At 39.8% G+C, this 19,688-nt stretch overlaps 1 pseudogene across 1 annotated transcript in view; it reads left to right on the top strand.

Annotated features, from left to right (window-relative positions):
• Positions 1 to 19,688, top strand: part of LOC309633093 (S-adenosylmethionine decarboxylase proenzyme pseudogene) — a 78,428-nt pseudogene that overhangs the window by 40,432 nt on the left and 18,308 nt on the right. The gene's annotated exons all lie outside the window — the stretch shown is intronic.

Raw genomic sequence — 19,688 nt, 5'->3', positions numbered from 1 at the left:
GCCAAGGCTTGCCAAAGGGATGGGAGGGCCCGCTCACTGCCTGGTGGGTTAATGCTGGTGTGGCCGGAGGTTACAGCTCCTCATCATGGGGCCTCTCCACCCCATGGGACAACTCGAGTGTCCTTACAACATGGCAGCTGGGGCACCACGGCAAGTCGTCCAAGAGAGCCAGGAGGAAGTCTCTGTGCCTCCACGGTCACCTATGTCATTACACAGGTTGGCCCACTGGGAGGGATGGCCGGGGCCATGACTGCCAAGGGGCAGAATCACTGGAGCAGACGTGAGGCTGCCGACCATACCCATTACGGTTGGAAAAGCACTAGCTTCTCCCCAGGCTCACACCCCTGAGGCATGGGGGCCGGGGAGGCTTTTGAGATTCGTTGATATTGGTGGCATGGGGCCTCCTTTAGGGCTATGGGCTGTTTTCACCACCCAGTCCCAGAAAGGCCTCGCTCATCCCCTGCTGCAGACGCCCTTTGGATGAATGCACCACAACTCACAGACCAGCTGATGTGAGGGGCTACCTGAACAACGCGGTGGCCGGTGAGCACCACTGTCGCCCCAAGGTGCTGAGGCGACTTGCTCTCCCACTGGCCATCTCCATTCCTCCACATCCCATCAGCACTTGGTTTTGTCCAATTTCTATTTTTTACCCATTTGGTGGGTGTGAAATTGATCTCATAGTTTTCATGTGAATTTCCAAGATTACTAATAAGGCTTATTAGCCATTTAGATTTCCTTCGTGTGAAATGCCCATTTTTCTACTACACTGTTCTTTCTTGACCACTGGCATCCTTTATATATTTTGGATATTAATGCTTTGCAGTCACGTGTTACAATTTTTTTTTAAAATGCTAATGCTGGGTAAAACTACCAGATACTGGGGGAGATGCAAATGGCTGATTAACTCTCCCCCCATGAGCACTCAAGCCCTGAATAATGATTACTTGGCCTCACTCAATAGCCACAGTCTTGGAGCAGACTTTTCTTTATAAAAAATTAGTATTGGAATACTATGTGGCACTAAGGTGCCACTTCTACTGTGTAGCCAAGAACACTGCCTTGGAGGATATTGCTTCATTGTAGAGAAGGATTTAAAAGACCCTCTAAATTATGAAAATTTAAGGCAATCCTTGCCAGTGAAAGTTTGTGTGTAGGTGTAGGTATGTAAAATGGGTGTTTGTTGCTTAGCAACATTTGCCTTTCCCCTTATGTGCAGCAGGGAGATCCCTTGTTGGGATGGGCCGAGGTGGCCCCATGCAGGGGGAGCAAACCAGGCACCATGGGGAAGACTTATTCCAGCACCTCAGGAGGCTGGGGCTGGGTTTTTCTCCAGCGTGGCCCACGTGGCACTGTGCTAAGCATTAGGGGAAATGGCTGAGCATGTAAGTGTGATCTAAAAGAAAAGTGTCCTCAGAGTTCAGGGGCATGCTGCTGGGGTGATGGGAAGAAAAGAGCTGAATCAATAGGAGTATTGTAGCAACCATGAACAAATTTCCAGCCATCAGAATGTGCAGGACCACCTGTAACCTCACGTGGCAGAGACCCAAGCCACGGCATTAGTGGACAGGTCACACTTCCTGATTTTCGCTCACTTCCTGGCTTTTTGAAGCAGGACCGATCTTCTATGAACTAAGTCCCTAGTGTTCCTGCCCATGGAGGGTGGTTGGGGGAGGCCTTGGGGAATAAGGGGACTTCCCGTCACCGAGGGCAGGTGGGTGCTCAAGCAATACACTGAATAAATAAAAGTGAGGTAATTGCGTTTGTACTCCAAGCTAGTAACACGGATCATTCCAGATACACTATTGACATGGATTTCTACCAAGTGAGTCATTTCCATTACGGTCTTTCGTTAATTTCTTAAATGTATTCCCACAACACCTACAATTAAGCCCGATGTTTCTGGGAATGTAAGAAGCAAAGCACATAGCCTATCAGTGAGAAAAATGGACCCAGAGGGTAATAATGAGAGCTTTGAGAACAGGAAGTCTGCATGTGCTAGTCTGGTTCTCTATGCTTCTTCTTCCTTACATCCTAGCATGCTGACTGTTTGAAGCCATCTCACAGGACATTTGCAGGATCCAATAGGTTGGCTGTTCCACAAAAGCAAGAGTTCTGCGTTGCTTATTGACCTGTAAGAGGGCCGGGTAGAAGCTCAGTAAATATTTATTGAACAAACAAATGAATCTAGTAAGCTAACGGACATGAAAATATCTAAACACTACTATGTAGGACTGAAGACTGATGAGGGTTAATTTCTGTCACTGAAAACACTACTAGGGAGGTAGAAGTCTCCTCAGAGAGGACTGGGGGAGGAAGGAACACATTAATACAAACACCTGGGGAGAAAGCTTGTGTGATGGAGGCGTTCAGTCTAGGTCCCTCTGAGCTAAACTGAGCCGAGGGGCATTTGCCTACTGATGAGTAGCCATACCAAGAGGAAAGAGAGAGCTTCAAAGAAGGGGATGTAAATCTCGATTTTCTAGGCCTGATGCCAGATATTCCAGCACATTAAAGATGGCAGACAAAGGAGACAATAACACCTTAAGACCTATTCCAGATTGTATATTTCCCTCCCTTTGTTAGTTAGCAGGTGTTGAGTAATGTGTGTCCAGGAAGTAATAGAGAATGTGGGGAAAGATGTTTTCTGCTGTTCTCTCTGTACTTTTTAGGAGCCACACTATTAGGGAGTCTTGAGGTCTAAGTCATACTGTGTTGTCTAGACTATGTGAGAAGAAACGGGATGATGGTAAGATGTAACTTATCCAAGGATGCTTGTGGCTGAACGTGTGTTAATGGTTTTATTTTCCCCCAGAGTGATTGAAAACGTCAGGGTAGCCTCTACTTACTGGGAAAGAATATTTTATCTTTGATTTTTAAAAAAATTTGTTACCCTGTTAGGAAACTCTATTGTTGCAGGTTTTCTGGGACTTCGTATCATATTTTTTTTCCTTATGCTAATGTTGAGAATGATCTAGTAAATATCTGTGTCTTTCTACTTGTAGCATGGGAAGAGTTTCAAAAAATGTAGAATTTTGAAAAGGCACAGGGTTTCTCTGGTCTGAAAAGTTTGTACCTAATTCAGATAAAATGGGAAGGCTTTCTGCAAAAGTGAGAATTTCAAAGCATGGGAGTTTGAAAGACTGAAAGAGCTACAGGCTCCAGAAATCTTGAGTGGAAAAAAAAACACATTTAGAAAATTTACTCATGCAGGGCTGGGTTCTCACTACTGTAAAAGTAGAGGTAAAGCTCAGCAGGCAACAACGTTTTACAATTTTTATGCATTTCCTTGTAAGTGAAAGGACCATTTAAATGTGTAAAAAGCAATTTTGCCAAAAGAATAAACTGGTAGTGAGATTGTTTTACACGATTAGCATTACTGATATTAAGGAAACTTAAAGTCAACTAAATTATTAAAAAAAAAAAAAGTAACTGCAGGGTTAAACAAAATAACTTACTTTTAACTTATTTTTTAATAGTTATCCTATTCCATCCATGAGCTTTTCTGACTCATATAGACTAGATTCGTCCAAACAATAATAAAGGGGACTGGCATTTTAAGAAATCCTTAACTATTATTTCCTCTTAGTATTTGTCTACTCTAACCAATCCAACTCAAGAAGCAGAGCAGGCAGGAGGGAAGCCCCCATGAAACCTTAGGTGGAATTCCTATACCTGATCAGTCTCTACCTGAATACAGTTGGACCTCAATAAAATGGGCCATTTGATGCCATGACTGTCTTTTATATCTTTCCATTTCCTGACTTGCGCTTCATCTCCTATTTCTGAACTCATGCTTGCTTTTGAACTCGATGATTGTGTCTGACATATTTTGTTTGTTTCTTTTGCTTTCAGTTTTTTTTGTTTGCTCTTAGCTAAGATCCATTTGTCTACCATCTCCTGCTCTGCTCCATTTCGAAATTTCCTTGGCAAATGACTTTTTTCGAGGTCCAGCCAGGTATTCTCAATCTCTCTGTCTTTCTATCTCTCTCTCTCTCTGTCTCTGTCTCTGTCTCCCCTACTTTGGACAGTCTTGAGAAGTGGTTGCATCTCTTTGGTGAATTCTAAATACCGCTAAGAAGCTCCAGTTCCTACAGTCCCCATGTTATTTCCTAGAACTCTTATTGTCTTACCTTTCCTATTTAGACCTATCCAATAATAGGTCTTTTTTTCCCCTGCAGGGTAAGACCTACAGTGATATAGGTCTTTTTCTAAATAAGATTCTTTTTCTAAATATGTATATCTCATGGACTCAGTACCATTTATTGAAAGGACCATTGTTTCCCCCACAGTACTACAGTATAATCTTTTCATAAATCAAGTGACCTTATATAGATGGGTCACTTTTTGGACTCTATACTGTTTCATTAATCAGTCTATCTTTATATCAATATCACACTATCTTAGTTATAAGAGCTTTATGATAAAACTTGGTATCTGCTTGTTTAGTCCTGCAACTTTGTTCCTCTTCTTCAAGATCAAATGCTCTTCTTACCCTTTTGCATTTTCATATACATTACAGAATCAGCATGCCATTTTCTGTGACAGACAGATGGGTGGAGGAGATAGATAATAGATAAACAAGCAAATATGAAATTGCATTGAATCTATAAATCCATATGGGAAGGATTAATGTCTTTTTAATATTGAGATTTCTCATATAAGAACATGGTTTATCCTTTTATTATTTTGGTCTTCTTCAGTGTCTTTCAATAAAGTTAGTTTTCAGCGTAGAGGATTCTCACATATTCCAGTAGATTTATTCTAGTTATCTGATGTTATTTGATGCAACTATAAATAATGTGTTTTTTACTTTATTTCCTAATTGCTTTGTTAGTATATAGAAAAACAACTGATATCTGTGTATTGATATTTTACCCAGTTTTTTGCTAAATTCACTCTTTAACTTTTTGTTAATTCTTTCGAATTTTGCATGTTCACATTCATGTCATCAGTGAACAATGAAAATTTTGTTTCATCACTTTCAAATATATTTTATTTCTTTTCCTTGCTTACTTTCAGGAGCTAGGATCCAGTGTTGTTCCTGATATAAGAGAGAAAGCTCTCAACATCTCACCACTAAGTATGATGTTGACTCTAAGTATTTTGTAGAATACCTGCTTAGTTCATTCGGGCTGCTATTACAGAATACCCCAGACTGGGTAACTTATAAACAATAGAAATTGACTTCTCTGGAGGTTCTGGAGGCTGAGAGTCCAAGTTCAGGGTGCCAGCACAGTCAGATTCTGGTGGAGGCCCTCTTATGGGTTACACAGACTGCCAACTTCTTGCTGTGTCTGCACATGGTGGAAGGGGCAAGGGAACTCTCCTGAGCCTCTTTTACAAAGGCATTAATCACTTCTCAAAGGCCTCATTTCCTAATACCATCATATTGGGCATTAAGATTTCAACACATGAATTTGGGGGACACACAAACATTCAGTCTATAGTAATACTCTTCATCAGGCTGAGTATGTTCTCCTTTATTATTGGTTTGCTAGTTGCTATCAAAGTTTTCTATCATGAACCATTTTTTAATTTTATCAAATACTTTTTCTGTCACTATTGAGGTAAGTATGATTTTTTTCTTTATTTGTTTAATTAATTTAATTTCAAGTATTTCCAAATGTTAAGTTAATCTTGTATTTTTTTGAATAAACAACTTAGTTGTGATGTATTAGCCTTTCCATATGTCACTAAACTTACTATTTAAATATTTTTGCTTAGGATTTTTGCATCTATGTTCAAGACACTGATTTATAATTTTATATGTTTTGTTTTCTTTGGCCAATTAGGTATTGATAGTGTATGTTGGCCAGATGAAAAATAAAGGGAAGTGTTTTCCTCTTCTTCAATTTTTGGAAAAGTTTGTCTAAAATTGATGTTAAACTTAACCCCAGCTCAGTTGTACATCTTTTATAAAAAAGGATTCTTTTAAAGCATTATACCTAGCATTTTTAGCATTCTCTACTGTGGAATAGACTAATACACACCAACTATTAATACTGCTTATGGGAAAGGGAAGAAAAGGAGAGTGGAGAGAAAAATTACTTAGTATTTATGTTGCTCTGTATTTTTTATATACACTTTATAAATTTGGGACAGAAAGTTAATGAGATTTTTGCAAAATAACTGTAATACAGAGAAACCATTTTAAGAAATCGTTATGCAATCTATTAACTTCGCTAGGTACTTATACCCTGAAGTGAGCTGAACTACCAGAAAGTTACATATTTGGCGTGCATTAGGGTTATTCCTAAGAGAGTAATGTTTACCTTCAGTTTTTATCAAATGTCATCATATAGTCTTGAAATTTAGTGTTTTATAAGTTACAAAAATGTGACGAAGGTCACTGTCTATTACATCACTCACTGCCCTCAAGGAATTTTATGATGGCTCAGAGCCAAATTCACAAGCCAGCTATGGCAACAAGGTTTGAGCCTTATAATATGTATAATTATGCTCTTTTTATTTGATCCTGATATTTTATTTCTTTTTTGTCAAGTTCAGTTTGGTTTGCTGTGTTATAAGCTGCCTCAAATCCCCAAAGGAAAATAAAAGCAAATAGCTTATTTTTAAAATGTGCATTGGACACAGGAAAATTCTGGATTTTAAAGTGAAATTTTTCTAAAATGTTATCAAGCTGAGAAATAATGATTGACCCACTTGTCTTATGGGTCTTTGAGGGTCATAGACAGTGACCAGAAAATCCAAGAAACGGTTTACCATGACCTGCATGGGCAGGTCATGTAACTTGATTGTGCCTGGATTTCTTCATTTGCAAAATAGAAGTTATCAACATCTTCTTCTTCTTCCTCACAGGATTATACTAAAGAAACACACACACACAGACAAAAAAGATTGTTCTGATTCAAATGTAAGGGAAAGGAAATAAGATTTACTGTTAATTCTGCTAGATGTTTCATCTACATCATCTTATTTAACCCATACTGCAACCCTATTAGGTAAATACTATTACCCCCAATTTGCAGACGAGCAAACAGAGGCTCAAAAGTTTTAGGCAGTTTGTCCAAACTTGCATAGTTATTAATCAGCAGTGCAGGATTTCAAACTACATCTATCCCAAATGACTAATACATTAATTGTAGCTGGTGAAGTTCTTCATAGAGGAAAGGTGCTCAATATGTGTTTGGGGCTTTATTTATTACTTAATAGGGAAACCACTGCCTTATGTTGATCAATTATTTTTGAGTTTCTACTCTATAACTTATAAATCTTCTTGAAACTTAAACCTTTAGTGGCAGTTCATGAGTCTAAGATTTTAGTGAGGAAGGACTTTAGTTAGCGTAATAGTTTTCAGTTGTTGCCGTTAACTACAATTTAAGGGAAATGGAAACAAGCTTGTTGCTACCAAGGGCAGAGGTTGAGTTATGTCTCTAACTATCCCTAATATAAACCGATTACTAAGACTGCAATTTAGGAAGTCAAGTAAGGGTTTTTAATGTTGGAACACCACCATAGTTTCACGTTTAGAAGCTGGCTTGTGAGAACCAACAGAAAACCTCATGTCAAAATAACCATTTCCCAAGTCTGAGAAGACACCCTCATCCACATACCTCCATTGCTTTTTCCAAAGGGCAGGCATGACAATAAAAACTCTGAGCGGAAAAACATAAAAGGGAGTTTCATCACTGACAAGTGGTAGAAGTTCTGACCATGAGCTGGAGACGACAGCCTTGGAACCCCTTCGGAAGCAAACCCAGGTGAGAAAAGCAATTGGTACCAGGTGGAGAGCCTGCCAAGTCCCCTTCTCTTCAGGCCTCTGCGGGAGCTCTTTGCTAAATCTTTTAATAGCATCAAGCCTGAATTTTTATTCTTTTTATACAAGAGCTTGAAATCAACTTATTGTCAGGCAAGAGTGGTAGTATTTATCCCTTATTTCCCTGGGAAAATGGCTAACACCTGAAGATGTTGATAGCTTCTATTTTTAATGGGAAGGTTTGATAAAGCACAGTTGTATGTATGTGGAAGAAGGAGGACAATGAATTTTGAGGCAGGCCAGCCCTGTCAGGAGCAGCATCACTTCTAATCCTGCCCAAGCAGACAACGTGATTGTATATCCTCATTAATGCTATAACTGGTATCTGGAATCTGTTCAAAAATGCCGATTTACTTTGTAACAGAGGATTATGGCTGAATTTGGACTTTTTTATGGTCTGCAGATGCTTGTGAAATTCAAATATAAAAACTGTCAGTTAAACATCTCATGAAAAGCTGTACCTTATACTAATCCAAAGGAACACGAACAAGTGCTCGAGGGGAGGAAAATCCACGATATGTTTCGGTAGCGAACCACTTACAGAAACATTAACATTCCTGGACAGGGTTGCTCATGGAGTTTCTAAAGTAACTTAGGAGCTATCAGGATTCAGTTCTTAACAGACTTCAACACAGTAGGGGGAAAATTGTCAGTCACCAGCCTCCAGTATTTATGAATTATTAATGTTGGCTTTCTGGGTATTTTTTTTCAAGTTTTGCTTTTGTGTGCATGTTCAGCTGAGTAATTCAATAGACTGATGGAGACATGAATAGATATGCTAACTAGCACCAGGGTTAACCTTTAAAGTTCGTTAAAGCTGTCAGCTTTCAATGAAATATTTTCACGTTCCTTTTTTTCCCTGTGAACTGGAATATAAACATTATTTGTACACTGGGATCAAAGGTGCTTGGAAGAAAAGAAGACTCCGCCCTGGCATCACTTTTTTTCAATCAAGACAACACTAATGGATTCATCAAGAAAGGCATCTTTTAAAAAATTTCTCACTTACAAACCACACCACCAAAATATATTCAAGGGCCTACCTTTATTACAGTATTTTCTCAACCAAAAAAAAAAAAGTGATGACATGTACCTATTGCTACAAAAGTACTCAGGAAAAAAAGGCTATGATGTGGAGAGGAAAAGGATAGGATTTTGGAGAGGGAAATGGAGATTAGGGTAGAGTGCCACATCGGTGTGTGGGTTGCAAAAGGAATGAAAACCACATCTTACTTTCACGGTAGAGATGGAATTTAAGGCTGGTAACAACCTCTTGTCAAAACAGGGATTCTTTTCGGGAAGAAAACAGGGAAATGAGGGAGCCTGTAATTAAACCAACTATAGTTTTCAAAATCTTCCAAGATTTTGTGTCAATGTGTGCTTGCTAAAGAAGCCTAAATAATAAAGCCCCGTAATGAAATCATCCTGCTCTGAAATCTTTCCTGTTACTCTTTAAAGTGCTCTACTTTTTCTTTTTGAGGTTTGGCCACCATATGGAATCATCTGTCACCTGATATCACATGCCAGGACTCTCCTACTGCCCTGCCTAATGACTGTGTGTTTCTAAGTCCTTCTCAATCCCGATCAAAACAAGAAGTGAGGAAATGAGAAATGAGATAGGAAAACATACTTCTTTTCAAAGTCTATAACTGGACTCCAGCTTGTAAGGATTCTATTATAAAGGATACAGAATAAGAAAGTTGTCCATTCTTGATATGTAACAATAAATGATGTAATCAATTTAATATCTCAACCTTCTAAATGGATCTCTATTCTTCTTCAATTTTTTTCCCCACCACACTCCTTTGAGGTCAGCAAGAAAGACATGAGAATGGCTTTATCAAAGTTTGTAAAAACGAAGAAAAAAACTTGAAGCAAAGAAAATGTGGATTACTTGGATTACTAATACTCTTAGAAATACTTGAACTCAACTCTTGAATCCCTTACCAAAGACAACCAGCTCATAGCATAATCCACATCTAATTTTCAAAGTAATTCATGTGTACCAATAGATGCCCCAAATTAGGGGCACCCAAAATATGGCCCAGATACCAACTATTTTTTCTCAGCATCTATGCCTTTAGGACCAAAAAAAACAGTTTTGAGCACCTGGAGTTTACTGTTAACTTTTTCTTCTCTCCTTTAAGGCCCTTTTTTCCTTATTTTCTGATATCTATCTTTTATTATAATTTATAATATAGACAGTTTTTAATTATTAATGTGCTTTATTTGTTTTGCATTTCCAAGTACATGTCCTAGAGCATCCATCTACTTGGGGAAATTTGGTGAGGAGAGAAAAACAAAAATAAAGACTGAGGTACTATTCAGCATCTCACATACAAAATAGGATTTAGCAGAAAGTCAATAAGCTTAGAGCCATGCATTTTTTAAAAAGAAAGGATTTCCCAAATGCTCTTATTTCCTTCTTTAGTGTATCAACCAATCTGGGAACACCCAGGCCTACTGAGTTCTTCTTAGTGCTGAGAAAATTCCATTTCCACCTGTGAATGCAATGGCAGGAAATCTCTTGTTCAGTTGTAGAAAGAGATCAAAATGTAGGTAAAGAAAAACAAAAACCTCCCCATTTCCTGCTTGGGGAATTATAGGGAACAGAACAGAAAGAAAAATGAGACTCAAGTGTTCAGTCTTATGTCTCCTGATATGCCCCTCTCAGATTTTTGCCTAGAGAGGGTTATTTGTGTCATATAAGGGAAGAAACCTCAACGAGAAGGGACCTTTGCTCCATTTTCTTCCTTTGGGATTCAAGGAGGAGATGACCAACATAGAGCCACTCAGCCTAATAAGGAAAGCAGACCATGTTGTTAGAGAATTATCTGGATTAGTACTTCTGATCCTCCTTCAAGACCCATGATGTGTGGGCGTCTGGGTTGAGAGCCAGCCAGACGGATGTGGGGACTACTGTGCTGGGTAGGGCAAAGTGACACCACAGTAGAAGGTGGAACTGGGTGGCCTGGCCAGAGGGCTAGATGGGAGGCAAAGTAGAGAACAAGGGTCCAAAACCAGTGATAACTCAAGAACAGGGGCCCCTCCACCCACTACCATGGAGACACCTAAGCCTCTTCATGTACCCAGGTACCATCCTGGGAAGGAAAATAAAGGGAGATGGGACCTAAGCAATTTTACCTAATGGGAATTGAAAAGTACATAAAGGAACAGTTGAAAGTTTTTTGATCAGATCAAGCTTATTCTAAATTGGATATTTTGTCACATTTCCCTACTCACTCTCAAGAAGAATTTCAGAATTAGTTCCTCGGGTGATTCTTTTGCACATTAAGTTTAAGAACTATTACCCAACTTTCTAGTCATGCTTGCAAAAATTAAAACTAAGTTAATCTTCTGGATTAATTGATCATGAGAAGAACAGATATCCTTGGTGCTTAAATTAGAAATTTCTCCCTAGGGTCCTCCTAGCAAATATCTCATGCAATGTTTTCAGTAGCAAACTTTCAGTAGACACACAAATGTACTTCTTGAGGCTCTTCTAGAATATTCTTTCGTCTATGCTGATGACACCCCAGCAAAAAGCACAACCTAATGCTAAAACAACATTATACAGCAGAGGATCCAGCTAACCAAAGGATGGAGCTTGTTCAGAGGTAAGCTTTAGAATATCTATGAAATTGATAAACGTGAAGGCCTTTAAGCAAACTTCCCTTCATAAATTCTGTTTCAGCTAAATTTTTGCTAAACGGTGGGTGGGCCTCAAGTTCAAGTGGGTAATCATTGTGGGGCTAGCTTATGTCACTTGTTAAACACAGACATATACCTAAGCAGACAGCAGAGATTAGTTTGGTATCATTTTATAAAAATTGAGTCATTTAATAAGAACAATGCTGTATAGGTTTCCTAGGGTTGTCATAACAAAGTGCCACAGACTAGGTGGCTTAAACAACAGAAATTTATTTTCTCATAATTCTGGAGGCTAGAAGTCCAAGATCAAGGTGTCATCAAGGTTGGTTTCTTTTGAGTCCTCTTCTCTTGGTTTGCAGATGACTGTCTTCTCCCTGTGTCTTCACATGGTCTTCCCTCTGTGTATGTCTGCATCTTAACCTCTTCGTATAAGGACACCAGTCAGACTGGGTTAGAACCCACCCATATGACTTCATTTTACCTTAATTACCTCCTTAATGGCCTTATATCTCAAAATACAGTCACATTCTGAGGTACTAGGGGATTAGGACTTCAACATATGAATTTGTAGGGAGGGGAGACAATTCAGCCCATGACACATGCCTAAATAGGAGATCATACTGCTGGCTACAGGGATGGGTGCAGGAGTAAGCATGTTCCTCAAAGTCAGGCCAATAACATTCTATTTCTCTGTGGAAAATAAGAGTCGCTTTCCGCTGGGATTATCAGTTGTGGGAATGTAGCCAGGAGTTGGTCCACTATCCACCCCATATCTGGGGTAGGCTGCAGTCCATCCACCTGAACGTCATGGAGAAAGAGTGTGGGGAAAGTATGCATACAGTTGTACATGATCAGGGCACAAAGGCACAAGCTGAGTGGTGAAATGAGAGGATGATGGTAGGATGTGTTCCAGTCTCCAAATCAGGTACCCTAGATTGGATCATCTGGCTGAAAGGAGCATCTTTCGTACATTCACAGAGAGTCGCCACATGCTCTACAGCCCTGGGAGACTGCAGACGTTTACTAGGCAGGCAAAACTACCCAATGTCCACTACTCTTTTCCATAACCTTTCTGTCCTTCCTAAAGTTTCTTATATGCATATTCAATGTATTCTGTGGGTCCTATGTCCATAAACTTTGGTCCACTAATTGCAAAACTACAGAGCTCTCTCTCTGTTGTACTACTCAAAGCCTTTGTGTCTAGAATTGTGCTCCATGATCCCAGGTCCCTAGGGTCATTCCCCATCAGGCCCCTAGGGATAGTCCCATCATTTTTTTCATACATCTCACACATCTTGCACATCAGCCCCCATACTAAAGTTTCCTTCAATCTCCACTGGCAATCCATTCTTCAGTGGCTGAGGCCTTGCTACCATATGCATCTTCCTGAAGCTTTTTTTCAGGTTCCGTGTGTGTGTGTGTACATTTTTTTTCTTATTATAGCCATCAGCATTCGATTAAAGAGAAACAGAACTGCTAAGAATGGTCTCCAATAGAAATTTATTATAGCCGTTAGACTGTACATAATCATGGAAGCTGAAGGAGTCTGTGCAATTACTCAAGATCAGCCAGAAAGGAAGCTGGATGAGGATGAGAAGATGGATAAACGGAAGCTCACATCTGCTTTTCACTGCCTCCAACCCTGGTGCCTTGAATGAGCTACAGGAAAAACCGTGCTCTAACCATGGAGCTGCATATATTTGTGGCCCAGGATTCAAAGAGCAGATCTGGTGGGAGCTGGGAGCAGGATGAGTGTGGTTGCTGTCCCCCAGTAGCAAGGTGAGCTGGCAGACCAGAGACAATGTATGTGACCTGCCACCATGTCTGGTATGCTGCATCAGCCTTCCAAAAACAACAAAAAGGCTTTGACTTCACTTTGGCCTTTCAAATCTTCTATGAATTTTTCTAGCCGTCAACTGAACGGGAAACTAAATAGAAAAGGGTATTCTGGGAAATGTAGTTCTGCTTAGTTACACTGGCAGAGTACAAGACATCAGACATAGTAAATCTAAATGTACTCACTTGAGCCAAAATTCAAGATGGCGGAGGAGTAAGACATGGAGATCACCTTCCTCCCCACAAATACATCAGAAATACATCTACATGTAGAACAACTCCTACAGAACACCTACTGAACGCTCGCAGAAGACCTCACACTTCCCAAAAGGCAAGAAACACCCCACATACCTGGGTAGGGCAAAAGAAAAGAAAAAACAGAGACAAAAGAATAGGGATGGAACCTGCACCTCGGGGAGGGAGCTGTGAAGGAGGGGAAGTTTCCACACACTAGGAAGCCCCTTCGTGGGCAGAGATGGGGCGGGGGGGTGGAAGCTTCGGAGCCACGGAGGAGAGTGCAGCAAGAGGGGTGCAGAGGGCAAAGCGGAGAGATTCCCACACAGAGGATCAGTGCCGACCAGCACTCACCAGCCCAAGAGGCTTGTCTGCTCACCCGCCGGGGTGGGCGGGGGCTGGGAGCTGAGGCTCGGGCTTCGGTCAGATCCCAGGGAGAGGACTGGGGTTGGCTGTGTGAACACAGCCTGAAGGGGCTAGTGCGCCACAGCTAGCTGGGAGGGAGTCCAGGAAAAGATCTGGAGCTGCCTAAGAGGCAAGAGACCACTGTTTCTGGGTGCGCGAGGAGAGGGGATTCAGAGCACTGCCTATACAAGCTCGAGAGATGGGCACAAGCCACAGCTATCAGCGCAGACCCCAAAGATGGGCATGAGACGCTAAGGCTGCTGCTGCCACCACCAAGAAGCCTATGTGCAAGCACAGGTCACTATCCACACCTCCCCTCCAGGGAGCGTGTGCAGCCCACCACTGCCAGGGTCCCGTGATCCAGGGACAACTTCCCCGGGAGAACACACGGCGCGCCTCAGGCTGTTGCAACATCACGCCACCCTCTGCCGCCACAGGCTCACCCCGCATTCCGTCCCCCTCCCTCCCTCTGGCCTGAGTGAGCCAGAGACCCCTAATCAGCTGCTATTTTAACCCCATCCTGTCTGAGCGAAGAACAGATGCCCTCAGGTGACCTATACACAGAGGCGGGGCCAAATCCAAAGCTGAACCCCGGGAGCTGTGCGAACAAAGAAGAGAAAGGGAAATCTCTCCCAGCAGCCTCAGGAGCAGTGGATTAAATCTCCACAATCAACGTGATGTACCCTGCACCTCTGCAATACCTGAATAGACAACGAGTTATCCCAAAATTGAGGCGGTGGACTTTGGGAGCAACTGTAGACTTGGGGTTTGCTTTCTGCATCTAATTTGTTTCTGGTTTTATGTTTATCTTAGTTTAGTATTTAGAGTTTATGATCATTGGTAGATTTGTTTATTGATTTGGTTGCTCTCTTCCTTTTTTTTTTATACATAGATTTTTTTTCCTTTTTCTCTTTTTGTGAGTGTGTATATGTATGCTTCCTTGTGTGATTTTGTCTGTATAGCTTTGCTTTTACCATTTGTCCAAGGGTTCTGTCTGTCCTTTTTTTTTTTTTTTTTTAGTATAGTTTTTAGCACTTGTTATCATTCATAGAAGAATTATTTGATTTGGTTGCTTTGTTCTTTCCTTCTTTTTTTTAATTACTTTTTAATTTTTTTTACTTTTAGTAATTTGTTTTATTTTTTATGGTAATAACTTTATTTTATTGTATTTAATTTAATTAATTAATTTATTTATTTATTTTTTCTCCCTTTCCTTCTGAGCTGTGTGGCTGACAGTATCTTCGTGCTCCGGCCATGTGTCAGACCTGTGCCTCTAAGGTGGGAGAGCTGAGTTCAGGACATTGGTCCACCAGAGAGTTCCCGGCTCCACATAATGTCAAACGGCAAAAGCTCTCCCAGAGATGTCCATCTCAACGCTAAGACTCAGCTCTACTCAACAACCAGGAAGCTACAGTAGTGGACACCCTATGCCAAACAACTAGCAAGACAGGAACACAACCCCACCCATTAGCAGAGAGGCTGCCTAAAATCATAATAAGGCCACAGACACCCCAAAACACACCACCAGACGTGGACCTGCCCACCAGAAAGACAAGATCCAGCCTCATCCACCGGAACACAGCCACCAGTCCCCTCCACCAGGAAGCCTACACAACCCACTGAACCAACCTTAGCCGCTGGGGACAGACACCAAAAACAACGGGAACTACGAACCTGCAGCCTGCTAAAAGGAGACCCCAAACACAGTAAGTTAAGCAAAATGAGAAGACAGAGAAACACACAGCAGATGAAGGAGCAAGGCAAAAAACCACCAGCCCTAACAAATGGAGAGAAAATAGGCAGTCTACCTGAAAAAGAATTCACCATAATGATAGTAAAGATGATCCAAAATCTTGGAAACAGAATGGAGAAAATACAAGAAACGTTTATCAAGGACCTAGAAAAACTAAAGAGCAAACAAACAATGATGAACAACACAATAAATGAAATTTAAAATTCTCTAGAAGGGATCAATAGCAGAATAACTGAGGCAGAAGAACGGATAAGTGACCTAGAAGATAAAATAGTGGAAATAACTATTGCAGAGCAGAATAAAGAAAAAAGAATGAAAAGAATTGAGGACAGTCTCAGAGACCTCTGGAACAACATTAAATGCAACAACATTCAAGTTATAAGGGTCCCAGGAGAAGGAGAGAAAAAGGAAGGGACTGAGAAAATATTTGAAGAGATTATAGTTGAAAACTTCCCTAATATGGGAAAGGAAACAGTCAATCCATTCCAGGAAGTGCAGAGAGTCCCATACAGGATAAATCCAAGAAGAAACACGCCAAGACACAAATTAATCAAACTTTGTATTTCAAAACCTAAATACAAAGAAAAAATATTAAAAGCAGCAAGGGAAAAACAACAAATAACATACAAGGGAATCCCCATAAGGTTAACAGCTGATCTTTCAGCAGACGCTCTGCAAGCCAGAAGGGAGTGGCAGGACATATTTAAAGTAATGAAAGGGAAAAACCTACAACCAACATTACTCTACCCAGCAAGGATCTCATTCAGATTCGAAAGAGAAATTAAAACCTTCACAGAAAAGAAAAAGCTAAGAGAACTCAGCACCACCAAACCAGCTTTACAACAAATGCTAAAGGAACTTCTCTAGGCAGGAAACACAAGAGAAGGAAAAGACCTACAATAACAAACCCAAAACAATTAAGAAAATGGTAATAGGGACATACATATCGATAACTACCTTAAATGTAAATGGATTAAATGCTCCAACCAAAAGACATAGACTGGCTGAATGGATACAAAAACAAGACCCGTATATATGCTGTCTACAAGAGACCCACTTCAGACCTAGAGACACATACAGACTGAAAGTGAGGGGATGGAAAAAGATATTCCATGCAAATGGAAATCAAAAGAAAGCTGGAGTAGCAATTCTCATATCAGACAAAATAGACTTTAAAATAAAGACTATAACAAGAGGCAAAGAAGGACACTACATAATGATCAAGGGATCAATCCAAGAAGAAGATATAACAATTGTAAATATTTATGCACCCAACATAGGAGCACCTCAATACATAAGGCAAATGCTAACAGCCATAAAAGGGGAAATCGACAGCAACACAATCATAGTAGGAGACTTTTACACCCTACCTTCACCAATGGACAGATCATCCGAAATGAAAATGAATAAGGAAGCACAAGCTTTAAATGATACATTAAACAAGATGGACTTAATTGATATTGATAGGACATTCCATCCAAAAACAACAGAATACACCTTCTTCTCAAGTGCTCCTGGAACATTCTCCAGGATAGATCATATCTTGGGTCACAAATCAAGCCTTGGTAAATTTAAGAAAATTGAAATCGTATCAAGTATCTTTTCCAACCACAACACTATGAGACTAGATATCAATTACAGGAAAAAATCTGTAAATAATACAAACACATGGAGGCTAAACAATACACTACTAAATAACCAGGAGATCAATGAAGAAATCAAAGAGGAAATCAAAAATACCTAGAAACAAATGACAATGAAAACACGACGACCCAAAACCTATGGGATGCAGCAAAAGCAGTTCTAAGAGGGAAGTTTATAGCAATACAAGCTTACCTCAAGAAACAAGAAACATCTCAAATTAACAACCTAACCCTACACTTAAAGCAATTAGAGAAAAAAGAACAAAAACACTCCAAAGTTAGCAGAAGGAAAGAAATCATAAAGATCAGAGCAGAAATAGATGAAAAAGAAGTGAAGGAACAATAGCAAAGATCAATAAAACTAAAATCTGGTTCTTTGAGAAAATAAACAAAATTGATAAACCATTAGCCAGACTTATCAAGAAAAAAAGGGAGAAGACTCAAATCAATAGAATTAGAAATGAAAAAGGAGAAGTAACAACTGACACTGCAGAAATAAAAAGGATCATGATAGATTAGTACAAGCAACTATATGGCAATAAAATGGACAACCTGGAAGAAATGGACAAATTCTTAGAAAAGCACAACCTTCTGAGACTGAACCAGGAAGAAACAGAAAATATAAACAGACCAATCACAAGCACTGAAATTGAGACTGTGATTAAAAATCTTCCAGCAAACAAAAGCCCAGGACCAGATGGCTTCACAGGCGAATTCTATCAAACATTTAGAGAAGAGCTAACACCCAACCTTCTCAAACTCTTCCAAAATATAGCAGAAGGAGGAACACTCCCCAACTCATTCTACGAGGCCACCATCACCCTGACACCAAAACCAGAAAAAGATGTCACAAAGAAAGAAAACTACAGGCCAATATCACTGATGAACATAGATGCAAAAATCCTCAAGAAAATACTCGCAAACAGAATCCAACAGCACATTAAAAGGATCATACACCATGATCAAGTGGGGTTTATCACAGGAATGCAAGGATTCTTCAATATATGCATATCAGTCAATGTGATAAACCATGTTAACAAATTGAAGGAGAAAAACCATATGATCATCTCAACAGCTGCAGAAAAACCTTTCAACAAAACTCAACACCCATTTATGATAAAAACCCTCCAGAAAGGAGGCAAAGAGGGAACTTTCCTCAACATAATAAAGGCCATATAGGACAAACCCACAGCCAATATCGTTCTCAATGGTGAAAAAATGAAACCATATCCTCTAAGATCAGGAACAAGACAAGGATGCCCACTCTCACCACTATTATTCAACATAGTTTTGGAAGTTTTAGCCACAGCAATCAGAGAAGAAAAAGAATTAAAAGGAATCCAAATCGGAAAGAAGTAAAGCTGTCACTGTTTGCAGATGACATGATACTATACCTAGAGAATCCTAAAGATGCTACCAGAAAACTACTAGAGTTAATCAATGAATTTGGTAAAGTAGCAGGATACAAAATTAATGCACAGAAATCTCTTGCATTCGTATACACTAATGATGAAAAATCCGAAAGAGAAATTGAGGAAACACTCCCATTTACCATTGCAATGAAAAGAAAAAAACACCTAGGAATAAACCTACCTAAGGAGACAAAAGACCTGTATGCAGAAAACTATAAGACACTGATGAAAGAAATTAAAGATGATACAAACAGATGGAGAGATAGACCATGTTCTTGGATTGCAAGAGTCAACATTGTGAAAATGACTATAGTACCTAAAGCAATCTACAGATTCAATGCAATCCCTATCAAACTACCAATGGCATTTTTTACAGAACTAGAACAAAAAATTTCACAATTTGTATGGAAACACAACAGACTCCGAATAGCCAAAGCAATCTTGAGAAAGAAAAACGGAGCTGGAGGAATCAGGCTCCCTGACTTCAGACTATATTACAAAGCTAAAGTAATCAAGATAGTATGGTACTGGCACAAAAACAGAAATATAGATCAATGGAAGAGGATAGAAAGCCCAGGGATAAACCCATGCACACATGGTCACCTTATTTTTGATAAAGGAGGCAAGAATATACAATGGAGAAAAGACAGCCTCTTTAATAAATGGTGCTGGGAAAACTGGACAGCTACATGTAAAACAATGAACTTAGAACACTCAAACACCATACACAAACACCATACACAAAAATAAACTCAAAATGAATTAAAGACCTAAATGTAAGGCCAGACACTATAAAACTCTCAGAGGAAAACACAGGCAGAACACTCTATGACATAAATCACAGCAAGATCCTTTTTGACCCACCTCCTAGAGAAATGGAAATAAAATAAAAAATAAACAAATGGGACCTAATGAAACTTAAAAGCTTTTGCATAGCAAAGGAAATCATAAACACGACGAAAAGACAACCCTCA

The sequence above is a fragment of the Balaenoptera borealis genome, assembly GCF_965194805.1.
Source record: "Balaenoptera borealis genome assembly, chromosome: 8".
In the NCBI taxonomy this organism is placed as follows: domain Eukaryota; kingdom Metazoa; phylum Chordata; class Mammalia; order Artiodactyla; family Balaenopteridae; genus Balaenoptera; species Balaenoptera borealis.
This window is presented reverse-complemented; position numbering and strand designations above follow the sequence as displayed.